Source organism: Emydura macquarii, unplaced genomic scaffold, assembly GCF_026122565.2.
Source record: "Emydura macquarii macquarii isolate MOO-44397 ecotype Brisbane River unplaced genomic scaffold, CSIRO-AGI_Emac_v2 contig_554, whole genome shotgun sequence".
In the NCBI taxonomy this organism is placed as follows: Eukaryota; Metazoa; Chordata; order Testudines; family Chelidae; genus Emydura; species Emydura macquarii.
In genome coordinates this window covers 13,364,994-13,384,709 of record NW_027130691.1, presented here as the reverse complement: position 1 = coordinate 13,384,709, position 19,716 = coordinate 13,364,994, and the positions used below count along the sequence as shown (strand labels likewise).

The window sequence follows — 19,716 nt, the reverse complement described above, 5'->3', positions numbered from 1 at the left end:
CAGACATTGATCCTGTAAAGTGACATCACCAGGACTACACCCAGGCACCTCACATTGCATGATCAAGGACACAGCAAGATGTGACATTTGCCTCAAGCAACCTGGAGTCTAATTGACATGCATTTGGTGAAGTCCTTAGCAGTCCACCCGCCCCGCCCCCCCTCATTTGCTGTACAATTTGCTAGCACCTGCACAAAAAGCTGGGGAGAAATCGTATACGGATTAATGTATCCCTGTACAGCACCAAACAATTCATTGCATTCATTTGTAAGATTTATTTAATCCAATAGTTTCCTCCCCGGTTGCAGGAGAGCAGAGCTTTTATTACAAGACTTCTCACATATTTCTATGAGTTAATGAGTCAAGGCAAAGGAATTTTTTCAGCCAGAGCAACAGTAAAAACAAAGATCACCTTGCCTTACTGTTTTGGTTTTTCCATCTCCAAGCACTAGAAGTCAGCATTCTGCATTGGTGTTTTGGGGCAGAAATTTCCAACTCCCTCCTGACACCTGACAACACTGGTGTTCAAACTTAGCATTTCTCACCTTTCAAAATTCATGATTAAAAAGAGCACAGGGAAGTACTGTATGCAACCACCTGCAGTCAAACAAGAGTTGGCCTAATGACCAAACAACAGAGAAGGAAGTTCAGTGGTTCATTCACAAAGAGAAAGCAGTAGCTGGTTGTGCTATGCATCGCCAATAACTATGCTGGAAATAAATATACCCATTCTAGTCAGTAACAGATTTATGCAAACAGTAGCTACAGTGCTTCAAATACTCAAAATATTTTCTATCAATAGGTCATTATGGTGGATAAACACTCAGTTAACACTCCTCTTCTTCTCCACATCACCCAAATTAATTTCCCCAGTAGAAGAGGAGACTAGTAAAATAAAATAAACAAAGAAAATCAAACAGCCAACGTGCACTTACTGCTGTATGCTGTGTGCTACTGGCAGACTTGCTGGGGCTACTTTGGAGGGAAAAAAATACAAAAATTCTCTCTACAGATCCGGAAATTAATTTTAAAAGGATATTTTTGAAACCATCTTTTGTTACTTGCAGTCAAAAGTTAATATGAAAATAATGCACTAATCAAACCTCCCACTTTGCGAACCACGATTACTCCAATAAGCAGTGTGGCTCCATCCATCCACTGTACAGTTATCACAAGCAAATGAAATAAAGTCGTGTTTAGTGGGTCTGATTTTCAGTTGCTCCACTCCTAAACTCAAAGCAGGGAATGGGTGAGGGGACAAAGATGTCTTTAAGCCAACTTTGTATTTCTCACGTGCCATGGCCATGACCTATCCAGCTCCCAGAGCAGTCTCAGGGCCTCCTGTGGGGCCTAGGAAAGAGCAAATCCCTGTACTGCATTGCATGCTAGCCATGATTCTGATCTGCCCTATGTGCTGGGAGCAGGGCCAGCACAGACACCATACTTCAGCTCTACACTAGCTGGAGAGGGTCCCTGCACAGGCAGCAATCTTGGGTGGCCATTTCCACTCACTTTAGGATCACTTCATGCTGTCAGAGTTGTGTAAAGGAGCCTTACTGTAACAGACTGTCAGGCCCAGGCTGAGGCAAGTACCACTAATCATTAAGGGGATCTGGCACCCAGAAATATTTCAGAGTGGCAAATGCACAGCACAAAAGAATGGATTTCCCACTCCCCAACTGGAAATAAGCCCTATCCCAATTTACATCTCCTCCAGAAATAGATGCTGCCTGCAGGTAACCCTGAGTGTGTTAAGATCTCTTTTTATTCACACAAACACAGATCTGACACCTGGAGTTCAAGCAATCCCAGGTCGCGGTAGCCCCACGCTGCAGACCAGGATTTGATTAATGTTCCAGTCCCTTGCCCACTCAAAGCAGGGATTGAAACTCCTAATGGTAGAGGATATTACACGGTGTCATTTAATAGCGTATCTGTTAGGAGATCTTGTTGCAGCACTGACTGCATTTATAAGAAGCCCCTGCTTGGCTGGAAGGACAGTCACTGGCTTCAGTGCTGCATCTGGACAGCATAGTGCTAGGGGTATGGGCAAGTGAATGTGAAAAGGGTTCTGTGCATTATGAGAGTTACAAAGAACATCTTGGAGGAGACCCCGTGGGTGTGTGTAAAATACAAATCGTACCTATCCAAAGGGATCAGCAGCACTCTAACGTGTGCCACCAGTCAACATCACTTATAGTAGCGCACGGAGATGATCTCGGGCAACTGTTCAAGCAGACTGGGTCTATGCCAAGGAATGCTATCGGCTCATTCAGGTTGGGGACATTAGCTGCTTACCGCAAGCTGAAGTTATGGAACTCTAAATGGGCAGACTCTGTGGATTGGTGCTGTGGCAGTACTGGGGATTAGAGTGCAATGTGCGAGAGAAGACAGGTTTATCTGCGATGATTGTACATAGCATGACAATATTCCCTCCTCCGATTTACTGACTGCTTCTGGATATATTTGGACATGGCTGTAGAACTGCACTTCTTAAGGCAGTGTGTGTGTGTGTGTGTGTGTGTGTGTGTTCGGATATGGAAGGAGAGAGATCGAGGGAGATGGTGTGGGGGCACATATGAACTTGAGGCTGCACTTAAACATAGCAAGTGCTACAAATAAAAAGTGTGGTGGTGCAGTCAGTCAATAACCTGTACTAGTGTGTGCCCAGCCTGGAAAGGGAAAGGTGGTCTGGGTGTGCATAACATGCAGGAATGGGGAATCAGTACTCCTGAGGTCTACTGACAGGACCTCGGGTAAATCACAACCATTTTGTGCCTCCCTTCCCTCATCTGAGCAGGGATAATGCCACTGACCCACTTCATTTTTGAATTTGGGCTCATTCCATCAATGCCTGTGAAACACTTGGACCACCTAAGGATGGAAGGCCCCACCCCTGTTATTGGTGTATGAGGTACTAACTTGTCGCATTTACACCTGAGACGTGCTTTAACTAACAACTTAACCCCAAACCAAAATCAATGCACAGAAAACAGACTCACCCCCAAACCGCCACCCAGTCTCTAAAGTTGAAAAGAGCAAAAGGATTCCAAAAGGCTGAACTATGACAGGCAAATGCATTTTTAACAAATTCTGTTTCTATTAATATTACAAAGCTTTTTTGCTCTTTGGAGGCTGCTCCGTTCCCAGCCCTGCTGACATTACGGTGACATTTAGGAGGCCTTGGCATTGCCTCGCTGCCTTTCCTATGCCGGTTTTGTTCAAGGGATCAAGAGACAGAAGACGACACAAGAGCTGCTTATTCAAACTCTGCTCACTTGCTGACCCGCGGCTCATGCAGGAGCTGGGAACACAAAGGGGCTCTCCATGTCAAGTGTGCAGGCTGTTGCTGTCTCCACTGCTGTGGAATGCATGTAAATGCAAAGGGACATTAACCCTGAGGTGTCACCAGCAAGGGGAGAGGCAGGGTTGCTTAAAGAAGAGGTGGGTGGGTTTCAGGTTGGATCTTTCCATTCTCTCCCTCCACACAGTGCAAAGATTTGTCCTTCTCCACATATTGGGTTTCCTTTTTTCTTTCTTTCTCAAGCTATTCTCTCCCGTAGCCCCCTGTACTCACTCCAGAGACTCTTGCCAGCAAAGCTGCATGGCAGGCGTGCAGTATGAATGGCTCTCAACTGGCACCCTCCCCAGATGCTGACATCACCCCTGCTAACGCTCTCAGTCTCCACTGCGCTGGGATCCAAATCCTGATGCTAAAACTCTGATCTTCTAATTTGCAGCCTTCTACCCCCATTCCAGCTCTGGTTTAGTTTGTATTTATTCCTTCATAAAGAGGTGGGGCAGTAGTGCAGCAGGAGACTGCTTAGAAAAATGAGAGGAATTCCTAGGTCAGATTAAATAAAACAGCAGCACACCCCCGGGCTCATTTCGGCATTCTAAAGTAATCGCCCTCCCCTCCATCCCCCGCTCTTGCCAAAACTTGAACCTTGATATCCCATCTGTTTATAAGCTAGAAAATATGCTTCCTATATATTTAAGCACATGACAGATAGCTATAACACACTAACCTTTAAGATTTTTTTTCTAATACAAGTCAAGATGATGAATTTGTATTAGATATTTCAGCTTTTGGTTTAATTTGTGGTGAGCTACTGTGGGAACTTCCTTGTTCTATTTCAACTAGAGCTGTGCAAAATTAAGGACTTTTTCCCCACCCTGTGAAGTTTGATAATAAATGCAAGCTGACTGGAGACTTATCTTCCTCTAATCAGTAGAGAATATTCACAAATTACATCAAGTATTGGTTCTACTGCAAAGTCTGTGAAATGACCAATGCCCTGGATTCTACACACACTTGTGAAGGTGCTTACCCTTAAGAACTACCACATGGGTAGTTCCATTAATCTCATCATCTACTGCAGGATGGGGGCACAAGGTATCATACACAATGTGAAATGTGTGTTTCCTTTTACTTGGAATCCTTCCTAATAGTGTAGAGCACCCTATTCCTTTTTTATTCTTCCTCTTTACAAAATTGTTTTAAAAAAATCTTTAAACAATAGCTTTGTCTTTTGTGTCCACAATGGAATTATTTCTCCTACTGAAACCAAAGGGGGGGGGGAGAGGGGGGAGGGGAGACATGTCCCTCTGTGACTGTTTAAAGAATCCAAACAAATCAATTTTCATTGGTTTGTGCCAGCCAAAGATTTTTTTCCATCTGACATTTAATGCCTCAGTTGACACACTAAATGGATTTTGAGATTCACAAGGAGAAGAGAATCACCGTAAACTTGCATCCCTTAACAGGATTCTTCCGAAGAAATAACAGCCTGCACCAAGCAGCTGTCTGTCATGTTTTGTAATCCAAGGAGACTTCAGAGCATGATAAGCATAGTTATTTAACCTGTTGTCAAAAAAACCCTGAATATCCAATAATAATAAGTACACTCTATAAAGGCTTCAAGTCAACAAACTTTTTATAAGCAGATTTGTAAGGTAATAAATTTTCTGTGACTTAATGATCAGCTTTGGCTATGAAAGCCAATGTTGTAATTCCCAATTGATTGTAGATGTTAATCTTGGGAGACTCTTGTTCTTATGCTGTGATTTATTAGGTGAATTAATGACAGATTGCATAGTTTAAAGCAGGCTGCTGTTTTACACACTATCTCAGGAAGCTCTGTTCAACTGAGTCACAGGGAGGGAGGGGTTATTGTGCAAGGTGAAACTGCTTCAGATACCTGAGCTAATTGGTCATATATCGCCTTTGAAATGCAGCACTAATTGCTTAACAATTAACCCTATGACTGAACACTAGGAAAGATGAACCTCTGCCATGCTTAGGAATCACATCCAGTCTGCATGTAATTCATCCACTTGAGAGCTCTGCTTTCCATGGAAACTAGTCTAAGATTTGCCCTCCCTGTTTCTGCTGGAGGCCTGATGAAGCATACCCCAACACAATCCTTTTGTTTACCTTCTCCCTCTTCTTTGGTGGGGTCACTGGTTGGCTGTCTAATCTTCCTGAACCTTATTTTCAGGAACCACCATTGAATTAGTCTAGAGTATACCAGAGACTTGAATCCATCCTCTAGAAGGGGATCTCAGTAACAACACAGACTATTTGGGCCAAAATCTCTGCTTCATTTTTCTCCTTTGTATTGCTTCATTAGTACAAAGATGACAGGATCTGGCTGCAGCTGGCCAGTTGAGAACACCACTGGCAGAGGGAAATTCTCAACTGGCATAAAGCCAGCTCCTACATCAACTGCCATCTCAACAAGGGCGTGTGCTAGGGGAGGAATGGAGCAGAACAGAGCTCCCACAGGGCAAATCTCAGCTGGCATATGGTTCCTAGGTTGCTTTAATTTATGACAGAATCAGGGCGGTTTGAGAATCTAGGAGCTATTACAGGCTCCCTGACATCTCCCCTTCCTCTTCTACATCAAGTGCATCTTGATGCAGGAGAGAATCTGCCACAAATAAGCTTCTAATGAGTTGGAAAAATGATAGATCTTTTCGTTACACTCTAGGTTTATGAACTGTGATGAACTCAGACCTTTTCCTGTCAGCTGTGTCATCAAGATACAATGCAGAGTTGAGAAAAGAAGTTGTGAATTTGCAGAAACACTACTCAATCACAAAGAAGGTGTTTTATCTTTGGTGCAGGACACCACATTTCCTACAGCAAATGGCTTTGTCGTTTGCTTTTTTAAAAGCCTGTCTCTGATGTGTTCCTTCTGCTTTGCAATGAATTTGAATTTGCTTGGCAAATGCATCTTCATTTGGAGGTGCTGCAACTAAAGTGTTACCAGTTCCTGCTGAACCACTGCTTACAGTCCCATTGTACGTTTACATGGACAGTAGCTCTTTCCTCCTCCTTGCAGCTGATTAGCAACAACACACACTGTATTATACTAGGGTTCCCAAGGTGAGCTTAGTATGTTAAAAAACAGGAAGGGGATGGCTGAGCCTGGCACGGCTTAGTTCATAACAGGTGTAATTCACCTCTGAAGAGTCATACTGAGTCCCTAGGATTACCGCTGTGATCAGTTACTAAAAACTGGCCCTCGCCATCTGCTGGTGGTCAAACTCCATGATGTGGCAATCAATTACAGCGGTTATCTAGTCCCAGCTTAGACAGATGTTCCTCTCTTTCATTGTACAGTAATTACTGGTTGGCTGCCAGCAGGCTTCACACTTCAATAGTGGTGCTAATTTGAAACAAAGAGGAAGAGAAAGATGGAGAGACAGACAGACGGGGAAAGGTGAAAGCTAAAATGACTTTGGCAGTTCAAGCCAACATGGATTAAACATTTCTTTACAAACAATGGCAGGAATAAGGCAACCAGTCACCCAAGCGAGACAGAAAGAGCCAGTAGGGCACCATCCAAATATAAAATGGTCCCCGACAAGAAGAGGGGGAAAAACTCATGTTTTATTTTTTAAGGTTGCAAAGCTAAATATGCATGAGTTAGAAGAAGCTCTACGTCTGCAAAAGCCAGTTGGGGGTTAGGTCAACTATTGTCTGCCCTGCAGGTGTGCAACGACACATCTAAAGCAACTCCAAGAACCATGATGACTGCTTTTGGAGAAAGGACCCAGGGACACAATGTTGTATACATCTGTAACGCAGCCAACTGTCTGTTGTAAGATAGTGGCCTGCCGAAAACTTTGAGGGGCCTTGCTACCTGACAGAGAAAAGTCAAGCATTTGAAAGTAAAACCAGAGAAATGAATTGCACCTGTCAATACACTTTGTATCGTCCCTCTCCTCTCCTCTCCTCACTGCCTAACTTGACTACGTGATTTCTAGCTGCTCTATAAAAACAGCTAAGAATGACCTATTCTTTGCAGTTGCTTTAATGCACTGGGTTTTCTTCTCTTTATAGAGCTCATGTCCCTGGCATTTAGGTAACTCACTCCTCATCATTCAAGCTTCCCTTGCTCTCTTGTCAAAAGACAAGACATGCCGCATCTGTTCAGTATAAACTGACCAGAGACACAATCCAACCATGATCCTACAAAGCTTTTCCCTGGATTCCTTTCACCCTGCTCCTGACTGCCAAGCCATAACTCCCCCGCACACGCATCACGCCCCTCTCAAAGACAACCAAACCAGCTACAGCAGCTGATCGATGAGTCTGTGACCACGCTGCTCTTTACAAGTCAAAAACCAGTGGTTCCCCCCTCGTCGAATTCCACCTAATGAATGAATCTCAGGAGGTGCCAACCTCTGACCTCCACCTCCACCAGAAAGCACTTGTTAAATGTAAAGCAGTCTCTCCAGATGTCACCAGTGCTGAACAGGTCATTACTATGCCCACTGAGTGGTTACATTTCCCCAAGTTACATCAGAAGGGAAGCAAACCCCGATTCTGTAAGGGGAGAAAGATCCAAGATTGATGCAGATAGCCGTGCAGAGACTAGAGTGATTTTAATGGGGCTCAGACCAAAGCCCTGAGTTTGAAACTGCCCCAAGCGTTGAGGTGTCTGAAATCTGAATCTAGACTGGAATGCTTGCTACTTTCAGAGTGAAGTGCTCCAGAACGCATTACATGTTCGAAATGCAACAGGACCTGCTTGCAACAAACTTTCTCTAATGGGGTTTGACTCTAGCAAACTCTCCTCTTGCTTTAGTGTTTTTGATGGACTTTCCACGTCACTCAGAGTGAGATTTCAGTCCAAACATAAGCAAGTTCCAGGAAGCTAATCCTCCTGGAACGCAGCAGTTGTCATATACCAGTTAAAAACTGTATGCCACAGACCAGTCCCCTTCCGCTTTCTCTGTTCTGACCGAGTAGAGCAGTGTTTCTCAACCTTTTAAGTAGCAAGTGCCCCCTAACTTCTGAAAATTTTAATAAGTATCCCAACACTCAATTTTCCACTGAGAAATACAAGCTTTTTCCGCTTTACCGCTGGACGACTATATTTCTCGTAAAGCAGGAGAGTTCTGAGTTCAGCAATGCTGTGTGGCTGTGGCAGATCACAAAACCCCCTGCTGTTTCTCCCCTCCATCCTCCTCCCCTTCCTCCACTACAGCCTGCTGGCGGGTCACATGGTGTTCTCACATAGGCCGGAACTTGTGAGGCATGAGCAGGCACTAGCGGCTCACCAGCGTGGATAGCAGCGCTCCACATGGCAGTCCCTAAGGGGGTGCAGGTCTGGGGCAAATCACACTGTGTGGGCCCCTCTTAAGATTTTTATACTGGTAAACTCTGGGGCTGTCATCGTTGTCAATTTCACTGCTCAGCTAGAACAGTGAAATTGACCAGTAAACCTGTGCGGCTCCAGGATTGGGCAAGTCGCTGGGCTCTCCGCCTGGCTTTCTGGGCACCAGGCTTTGAGCCGGGGAGGGGAGTTGCCACCTGGGCAAGTTGGAGGCCCAGGCTCAGAGCCGGGGAACGCGTGGCAGCCACCCAGCTGTAAGCCAGACTCGCAAGGCTCAGGAGGCTGCTGCCGGGCTTCCACCCGGGAGCTGGGACTGGGCGGGACGCAGGCAGCTTCCGCCCAGCTTCCCAAAAAGCCAGCAGCTGCCACGCAAGCCGGCAGCTGCCGCCCGGCATCCCAAGAAACCGGGGGCTGCTGCCTACCTCCCAGCTGGGAGCTGGGACCGGGCGGGAAGTGGACGGCTGTCGCCTAGCTTCCCCAGAAGTCGGCAGCTGCCGTGCTGTGTACCCCTGCTTGTGTCTTGCGTACCCCCAGGGTACATGTACCACAGGTTGAGAAAATATGGCGTAGAGGAGAAGAGCAAGTGGGACTGATTCTACCTCTTTGCACCTTGTGTTATCTACCTCAGTGCAAAGTTTGTGCAGAACTCTGCTATTCTGATTTGGTAGCATTTTGCACCCACCTGGCACATACCCTGTATAGGAGTAACAGATGCAAGGCAGTAGAGATTCAGACATTGTCTACTTTGTGATATAACTCCAGTTTCAGCAACTGATTCAGCACAAGCCCCAAGCACAGACAAGCAAAACCCCAAATGGATCACATCCTTATCCCCAGTTTCAAGCAGGCATCATGTGGGGAATGGGTGAAGACATAGCTGGAACCTAGTCTTACTCCTACCAGCAAAGAGTGAACTGATCTTGTTACATTCACTCTCTAGGTGCAGAATGACTGGAATGAACATGATGAGGTCTTCCCCAAGGCAGGGAGGATGAAATCAGCCCTACCACCATTTATATCAGTGAAAAGGAATGACCTTTTGTGAGATAGCATGTCTAGTGCAACTGGTCAGAGGGCTTTTCTTAGATCTGGAGAACCCCAGCAGACAGATTCAGAGGGTCACTCTTTACCACACCAACCTCAATTCTTCTCTGGTTGGCAGCCTCTTACCACTTTTACGCCAACCTGTGAGGTTCAAAAGCCTCCTTGAAAATTATAATGCCATTCTGTGGATGCCCACCAAGAGATGCATTAGCGACACAAGGTGGGGGAAGTAATATCTTTTACTGGACCAACTTCTCTTGGTGAGAGAGAAGCTTTCAAGACACACAAAGCTCTTCTTCATGTCTGGGAAAGGCACTTCCAGCATCACAGCAAAATGCAAAGTGAAACAGATTGTTTATCATAAGTAATTAACACATAGTGTAAGGGACCATTCAAGGTAGAGTAGTTGTTTAACATCTCTGCATAGGACAGCAAGAGAGGGTTAGTGGGTTACAGACTGTTATAATAAGCCATAAATCCAGTGTCTGTTCAGTCCATGATTTTTAGTGTCTAGTTGAATAATTAATTAAGCTCCCAGGCTCATCTTTTGAAAGTGTCCTGCAAGTTTCCTTTGAGAATGAGGACTGATAGTTCAGATATAGAGTGATTGCTTTCTGAGAAGTGTTCACCCATAGGTCATAGGGTGTTTTTGTCTTGTACTGTATTTCCTGTGTGAGTTCGTTTGAGAGGGTAGTGATTGTCTGGTTTCACCCTCATAGTAGTTATTGGGGCAGTTAGTGCACAGGATGAGGCATACCACATGGTGTGATAGGCATGTGTAGGCTCCATGGATCTTGAAAGATGCGTTGTCAGGAGTACTGATCATTATAGGAGTGGAGATAGGTCTGCAGGTTTTGCATCTGTTGTTCTGGCAGGGTCTGGTGCCAATTTGAGTTGGTGGAGCTGATCTGTGGGAAGCTTGCTTTTGATGATGAGCTTGGAGAAGTTCAGGGATTGTTTGAAGGCCAGAAGTAGGGGTTCAGGAACGATTTCATTCAGGGTGGGGTTCCCATCGATCATGGGTTGTGAGTGTTTGATGATGGTTCCAGAGACATTACTTCACCCCACCTTGTCTCTCGAATATCCTGGGGCTGACACAGCTAAAATTGCACTGTATACAGGAAACGCTTTAGAAAGTTGCAGCTTACATGCAGCACCTGCAAGTGTCATCTCCATGATTCTCCCAACCTCACCACTGGGCCCACAGTAGGCCTAACATTCCATGGATTGGAGTTACACCAGCACTAACTGCACTAGGCGTCGGACCATTTGGCTCACTCCAGAGACATTAAGGTAAGAAAGATATTATGGTAACTTAGAAAGCCCTTCTCCCTTTGGCCATTAACCCTTTTCTGGTATCAGTCATGTCACAGTAAGCCACAGTAAGCATGAATGGGTTCAAGGATTTTTTCCCCCTCATCATTAGTAATTATCTTGCACATCTTTGCCAACAGCATTTCACAAAACAAGACTTCAAGACAAACTGCATTGGCTTTTGAACCATATCCCACAGCAAGAATAACCTTCAATTCTAATTAAAGGTTCCTTCACTCACAACACAGAAAGTCTATTACAGCTGCTTTGTCACATGGCATTATCATTTCCACTTACTTAGCACATCACTCAGCAGACAGAGAGAGAGCAAGGCCCCTAGCCTAGCTCTCTCCAGGGCTGACTAGGCCTCAGGATGCTGAAAGTAATTAAGGCCTAACCAGCATAGAGGATTTTTTTTTATTTTTTTTTTTGGATGAAGCCCAGCTGCCAAAACTTTAATTCCTTCTCACAGGATCAGAGCTGAAATGATTTCTTAACAAAACAAAAGAGGCTGCTGAAAAGAATAACATTGTGACAGCTGCTGGGAAAGTCACTGATGGGTGAAAATTCTGGTCACACTACAGATCCTGTTCCCTTCACTGGCTACGGGAAGGAAGTCATTTTTATATCCTGAACAGAAGTGTTGGCTTTTTTTCTTTTTCTTTTGTGCTTAACATTTTTTCTTCATTCTAAAGAAGCCGAGGTTCAGAGTGCTCAGTTTCTTCTAACGCTCCTACTTTTGAGAACACTTTACACCAGTGGATATTAGAAAGGAAGGATGGCTTAGTGATTAGGATGCTATCTTATCACTTGGGAGAATCTGCTCTGCCATAAGCTTCTTGCATGACTGTAGGCAGGTCACTTAAAGCAGGTCTACACTTAAAACTGAGACAACTGCTCCGCTGTAGCGCTTTAATGAAGACGCTCTAAGAGAGCTCTCCCATCGGCGTAGATAATCCACCTCCCCGAGAGGCGACACCTATGTCGGCGGGAGAAGCTCGCCATCTACATGGGGTTATGTCAGTACAACTATGCCACTCAGGGGTGTGGATTCTTAACACCCCCAAGCAACAGAGTGTCTCTATGCTTCAGTTCCCCATCAGTAGTAACCTACCTTGCAGAGTATTCTGAGATAGAGACACTGAAAAATTTTGAAACATTCAAATACTGTGGTAATGAGAGCCATATAAGTACCCTCCACAGATATTAATGATCACATTAGCTAAAACGTGAATTGGGATACATTATTGGGTAACATAATAAACTTGCCTTCGGTGGGTAATTCATTCTCCCCACACATGTATTTTAAAATGATAGGAGTTTCTTTCCAGCACTGGCATCCCACATTCACTCTTCAAGACAAAAGGGCTTTGCCAATGATAAGCTTAAAGACAGAACCATTTGCTTCCATCCACAGAAATTAGAAACTCCTCCCCACAGACATTTCCCCACCGCCAGGGAGACATAGAAAACTGGCCTGTGTAGTCATTAGAAAAATTAAATGGAATTTCAAAGGAAATTAAGTTTAATTATGTATATTTAATGTCAGCTATGTGTTTTAAAAGAACCATGTCTGTGCAACATCTGTTCAATAAAAAAAAACTCCTGGTGCCAAAGAAAACGTTTTAGTAATGAGTGAAAAATGCCATTCCCTGTCTTTAGGTAGCCATCAGTAAAAGTATCCCAATATATACATATCTACCAATAATATTATGTTTTTCCCTCATTTTCTTCCCCATCATTCCCAGGTAGTGCTGGATGATGTCTGCAGGGAATTAACCATCTTCCCCAAATTACCTGTCAGCGTGAGCCACCTCTAGAAGAGCTCCAGTGCAGGACACAGTAGCACTGATCATTCTCCAAATAAGGACTTCCACAACACCAGTCCTGCTGCGGCAGTTTCTTCAAAGGCTATCTCAGCTGCAGCTCTTATCCTGAATCACCACCTATCATTCTTTGGTGAGAGACACAAAGACCTCAGACGTCCTGTGTTAAATTTGGCCAGAGCCCGAAGATACAGGGCAAGTATCTTCAGAAATCAACTGACCCATGCTGTAGGATGTGAAGAGAGGACTCTTGCCAAGCAGGTCACTGGATAGATGATAAGAAATAGAAGGGGGGAGGAGTGTCTGGAGGGGGCAAAGGAAATTAATTTGAAGGGGAAGTGGGAAAGCTACTGAGAATGAAAATCAGAGCAATGTGAGAGGCAGGGGGAAAAGGGGAAAAGGATTGTGAGAAAAGGTACAGAAGTGAAAGAAGGGAGAGATTTAGGTCTTGATCCAGACTCCACTTCAATGGGAATATTTCATGGACTTCAGGGACCTTTGGATGAGGTCCTTCGAGAGAGGAAAGGTAGAAAAATCTTTTCAGTGAAGAATTTTGAGGGAATACACACCATGAAAATGAAGGGCAATAATGTAAGGAAAAATAATGAGCCCAAGTATTAAGGAAGAACCAGAGAAGAAAACATCTGGGAGAAAAGAGGAAAAATAAACAGTGAAAATCTACATGATAAATCAATTATCCTGAGGGAAAGCTGGAAAAAAAAACCTCTAAGGAAGCAATACAGACAGATCTAGAAATGGTAGGAGACAAAGGCAGAGAAAGATAACTAAAACTGAGAGATACATGTAGTAAGCAAGCCTTCCATGTAAAATGGACCTTTTGATTGAAAACATGGTTGAGATGAGTCATACTGAAACAAGAATTGGAAGCCTTTTTGGGGAAGGAGCCAGAGAAGTTCTTCCCAGAGCATCTCCACCAGAGCCAGATGAAAAATGTGAGAAAAATATTGACACTTGCTTCCATTTTTTCCTGAAAAAACTTGAAATTTTGAAGCACAATTAAATTTCAAACAATTCTGGCCAGCTCTACTTACAAGCAAAGAACTTCCGCTATGTTAGAGAGTAAGGATGGTCCACTGGTTAGGGTGCTAAGGAAACCAGAGTTCAAGTTCCCACTCCTCCACATCCTTCCACTTAGTCTGTCTCTCTCAGCTCCCCAGCTGTAAAATGGGGATAAAAGCACTTCCCCACAGTACAGGGGTATTGTGAGGATAGACACAGTGAAGACCGTGAGGTGCTCAGATCTGATTGTGATGGGGGCCATTTTAGTAACAAACCGATATATTAGCAAAAGAATACCTGACATTCTATTGCGTAACACTTTTGCTTTCACTACCACTGGCTGAATTTCAAGTCCCTCCCCCCAAACAAAGTTACTTCTGCCCCTGTCATAGCTCAAAATAACTGTGGGCCAGAATTAAAAATATTCCAACACACCATGGGAGAAAGATTCTATCTGAACAAGTATAGTTATAGAAAAGGAAATAAGGAAATAGCGGCAACTTAATTGGGATTTGGTAAAATCAAAGTTTGCCTGAACACAGCAGCAGCCGCCGCATTAAATTCTGCTGTTAAGTCATCTGAGTAGCCTCCTGCTATCTCCTAACTATCCCTGCCCTCCTCTGCTTCCCACAGTGGGATTTTAAAATGAAACTCACTGTGGTGTGTGAGCAAATTTCACTTCCCCCTCTCAGCCCACAGGAGAGCAGCAATTGATTCTGGTACATAGTATATCTTAGGGCATGAATCCATGGTCTTACATCATGCTGTCTGCATGACCATAAAGCATCACTAAAAAGAGGGATAACACAGTCCTCTGATGAAAGCCTGTTTGATACTGTATTTTCTAAAGCAGATGAACAATATAACTGCAGGGTGCTCAACACCGGCAATGACTGAGACACAGTCAATGTGGAAAGTCTTAAGGGTCCAACGGCTATTCGCGATGTCTGCTTCAGGTATTTTACAATATTTTCAGTTATCAATTGCCACTTTTGTTCCTGTTCTGTGTGGTTTATATCTGTTGCCAGACACACTGAACTTCTCAACAACGGTACTTCAATTGGTTTCTAAAGTTCTCTTGGATCAGGACTTAGCATGTTAGGAAGGAGCTTCTTCATGTCTATTTTTTCTTTGGATCCTCCAGTAAGCAGATTGATGTTTTCTCCAGGTAACAGTTCTAGCTGTTCTATACAGTCAGTAAGTTCTCCAGATTCAAAGCTGCTTAACGATTTTATGTAGTTAAAGTCCGCTTTTAAATTGACTGAGATATTACTTGTGCTTTTTTTCAAGTCATGGACAGCATTCTGCCATTCTTGTACAGCAGACCAATCAGCAATTGCAATGCAACATTCACAGGAGAGCAGCTGGGCCAGAAGGAAAGTGAAACATGTAGTCGGTTTCACTTTCAACTCCTGGTGTCTAGACATCCCAGCAGTCTGGGAAAGGAAGTGTCTGTAGGAATGAGGCAAGCAAAGATGGGGAAATGCAAAGGAGGAGGAAGAAGAGACAGCCCAGGAAGACTATTGCCCCAACTACCCCTAAGCCATACCCTCCATCCACTGCTCTCCTTCAGTTAGTCTCATTGTCCCTGCTCTGCCAGAAACCACAAGGCCAGAGCAGGAAGCCAAGTACTAATCAGGGGATGATTATGTTTAACTCATACAACCCCAGTTCTTCTCCGTTCCTCATTCTGGCTGTGTGCATCATGAAGAGCAGGGAATGCCAGGCAGCCCCGCAACTGGGGAAGTAGAATGTGTTGGCAGTAATCAACTCTCCCATGCTGCTAGCAAGGCTGGAAGGTGAGGAAGGATTGTGGGACATTTTCTCCAATTCTGTTCAGTGTCCCACATCACCCAGAGGAAAACTCCTGCCAGAATCTGGCTGAAATTTGGCAGTTCTGCTTCCTATGCACGCCACACAGATGGCAGGACAGGCACCTGCTGCTACAGGAAAGCTTTGCCAGTGACTCACTGGGGAGCTGATGGAGATGGGTCACCAAGATTAGACCTTATTTCATTGAAGTTTCAGCCCTCTCTCTGGAGAGAGCCCATGGAGATTACAGAATCAGGATGAAGATTTTTATGCTTCATTATTGGGCCTGCCAATCTTGACAGGGTACCTACCTTAAAGGAAAAAAATACTCAAAATCACATGGCCTGCTTTAAAAAATATCTGATTCTTGCGGATAGATAAGCAATCAATCTCCTACTTTCCTGTCCATTCTTGATGATTTAATTATCTCACTTCACTGTTCTCCAAGAAAACTAATGGTTACCATACAGGATAACAGGCAAGGTGCAAAAGTAATTTGTACAGCCATTTCCTGTTATGTTTTCTGAGACTATAGATATCAGTTCCCCTGCCGTTGTTTTAAAAGCAAGATGAACCAGCAATACTGTCTTCCGACTGTATCAAAACGCTCAGCTATTAGGAACATTGCAGAATCCAAAGAGATCATACCCTTCTCCCCAGCTGCCTTCTCTTCTCCACCACATTCAGCATAATCCCACTGCATGTGCTGCAAACTTTGCCAATTCACACTAGCACCCAGGAAATCTGTTGTGAAAGACAGTTTCCCTTGAATAAGTGAGCAAATGAATAAACAATTTTAAAAGGAAGTATAATGCATCAATTGTTTGCTATGCATTTGACAGATATAATTTAATTTTAATTGTTTAAGATAATGCTACGTAGCATGCTAGAAAACCTCTGGTATATTCAATAAAGTCTTACCAATATGAGGTTTCATGGCAGTGTCTCCATTACGGAATCTTTGCTAAGAAAGTAAAGGGGAAAGAGCACCGCTTTGTGGGTATGAATTACAGGCTGCGCAGAGCAGTGCATTAGAAGATAGCAAGGTTTTACGCAAGGGTTTTCAACCTTATTTCATTTGCAGACCCCTAAAAAATTGCAAATGGAAGTGCAGATCCCTTTGGAAATCTTAGACCTAGTCTGCAGACCAGAGGTTGAAAACCACTGTTCTATGATAACGGCAATCTTTTGCGGACCCCTTAGACATAGTCTACGGAACCCCAGGAGTCCATGGGCCAGAGGTTGAAAACCACTGTTTAGAGAATGTAGGAAAACTTCCAATTACACTCCTCTGTATCCCAGTCATAGCAGGGCATTCTCTTGTTCTCGCTAAGGCCTTGCTGATGCTGAAATTGCAGCCAATGCTGTAGCTGCTCCAGTGAAAATCCTTAGTGCTGAAATCCCAGCATAGAAAAGACAGTGTACTTTTATTCAGAAGAGATCTGCATGTTGTAGCACGGTAAAGGCAAGTGCATTGTGTGTGCTTGGTGAGCACACAGTGAGCACGTGGGTTGTGTATCCATATTCTGCAGAAACCCAAACAAAGCTGATGCACAAATAAAGCCAAATAGCTCTGTATTTACATTTGTTGGTTTCCTCTGTTTTGTTTTGTTTTGAAACTGGCTTCATTAGTACCTCCTGGAGCTAATTATGTAGTCAAAATCAATATGGGATCTGGTCTTCTCAGGGTATTCAACACCGTCCAAGAATTGAAAATGTTGCAAGCAAAATCAGATCTCACATTTTAAGTTCCACAAATGGTTTCATAAGATATTAAGAGGCCTGTGAAAAATATAAATATATATACAAATACACTCAAGTACTAGACCCCTGTATATACCCTAGTGTGTCAGCCTGGATGCTCAAGAGGAGAGATACACTACTACGGAGCACTGAACTGGGACTCGGCTGACCTGGGTTCTATTCCAGCTCTTCCATTGGCCTGCTGGGTGACCTTGGGCAAATCACTTTCCCTCTGTGCCTCAGTTTTCCTCATCTGAAAATAATACACTCCTCTTCTGAAAAACACTATATGAGAGCTAGGTATCAATTGTTTGTTTGAGAGCTTTTTTTGTTTATCCGTTTTGATAGTAACATATGAAAAGCAGTTGAGAAAGACTTGCATGCTGTGACTCTATAAGCTTTTTAGTCACCACTCGCATTAAAAGCGCACATTTTAAAAACAGTCTGATCAAAGCACAAAAAACCAAAATTCAAGATAAAAGGGGAAAAAACATGGCATGGAGATCTCTAGAGGCATCTTAGTGGTTTCTGTGACATTTCAGACATCACTGTGTTCCCATCTATCTGAACGCCAAAGGTCAATTTATTTAAATTGATCAAAAAACTAGGGGAAGGGGAGAAAGGCCAGAGAGACAGAGACCAGATTATTTCAAAGACTTTTCGCTAAGTAAACTTTTCCATGTTTGGTCACCATTTAGCACACTTCCGGGCTCTGTTGCATTCTAAATTATAGCAACTACTCAGACATTTACCCAAAGGTCAGCTTGGACCTGTCAGTGCCCTCCATGCCTCTGGGAATGAACCTTGCTATGTAACACTGTAACCTCACTAGGACTGCATTCCTGAAACAGGAAACAAGTTGTAATCTTGTAGGGGAACTGGTATGTACTTTTGTATCCCAGTCTCTCATCCAACAATGGATTTTTCCCCCCCAACAGAAATTTTTTTTCCACCTGTGAAAATTACAGATATATGCCTTGATCCTGCAAAGACTTTCATGCATGCTTAGTTGTAAGCAGTCAAGTACTCACATTGATTTTACTAGGTTAAGCATGAGTGCAAGTCCTGGCAGGTTCAGGGGGTTATACTGTTTTTCTTATTAACTGATAAAGAGACAAATGCATCAGAGAAATATTTTATGTTTTTGTTAAAATCTTAATATGAAATCTATCAATAAGCAAAGTGTCTGCTTTCCCCAGCTTGCCTCTTCTTACTTTTACCAACAAAATGCTTTCACTCCACTCTACCTATAGGTGAAAGTCTGGAAATGCAGGACAATATAGCAGTTCAACCTCAGGAACATCGCTAACAACCAGAATCAGGGAATAGCAAACCTCAAAATTTCCATTTCCATTGGAAGGAATCTCCCCTTCTACTAAGGTGGCCAAAAGCAAAACCCTTGATCTGAATATTTCCAAACTATGGGCCTACGCCAAAATTTTTAAATAAATGGTCTCTAACTCTATAATGGCTAAAGCAAACTCCCAGATCCAAACATTAGATTTAACAGCTATGGAAATCAGGCAGAGAACAGTCCTTCACCCCCACTTGAGTCAGTGCTGACACTTGACCGCTGTCAATGTATGATTTGTATCTACTTGGTTTTCACAAATATTACTCTGTATTTTACTGAAATTTTATGATGTTTTTGCACAGATACTCTAAAATTCTTTAAAGGTACAGGCCCACAATTTTATCTGTAATGCCAGTCAGTTCACAAAGTCAATTGTTAATAGGACACTGTTACCTTAAATAGTAGGTGTAGACTGAAGCATTCTGATTTGAAAAGTTTGGCTTAACCACACAAAAATGGTTTTCAATAAAAACTTATATGCACAAAATTGCAAGAAATTGAACACTAGTTGGTGTTCTTCTTGAGCAACAGTGCTGCATTAAAGTAAAATGACCAATATTTTTCAGCAGGACCCATTGATTTTGGGTTCCCAATTTGAGGCATCCTGATTTTCAGGAAGTGCTTAGAATCCATCCTCTGAATATCAGGCTGCTATCATGAATCACAAACTGAGCAATAAACGAGACAAACAAAATCCTAGCCAGTATTCTAAAGTGCTTTCCCTACACAGTCTAAAATGTGGCACCAACAGCCCAGAAGAGAGCTCACAGGTAATTGGGGGTAGGGAAACCACACAAATAGTGAGAAATCTTGAGGACCAGAGACAATAGTTACTTGGTTTTATGTGAGCAAGGCTTGTGATGGGGGGAGGGGAAGCAGAGCTCAATGTGGTTTGCAAAGTGTAACCGCCCTTTATCATCCATCTCATGAGCTGCCAGCCACCTTGGATTTTTTTTTTATTGCAGTGAGTAAT

At 43.5% G+C, this 19,716-nt stretch overlaps 1 protein-coding gene across 8 annotated transcripts in view; it reads right to left on the bottom strand.

Moving 5' to 3' along the window:
* Window positions 1-19,716, bottom strand: part of FBRSL1 (fibrosin like 1) — a 690,776-nt gene that overhangs the window by 559,544 nt on the left and 111,516 nt on the right. The window lies entirely within an intron of this gene.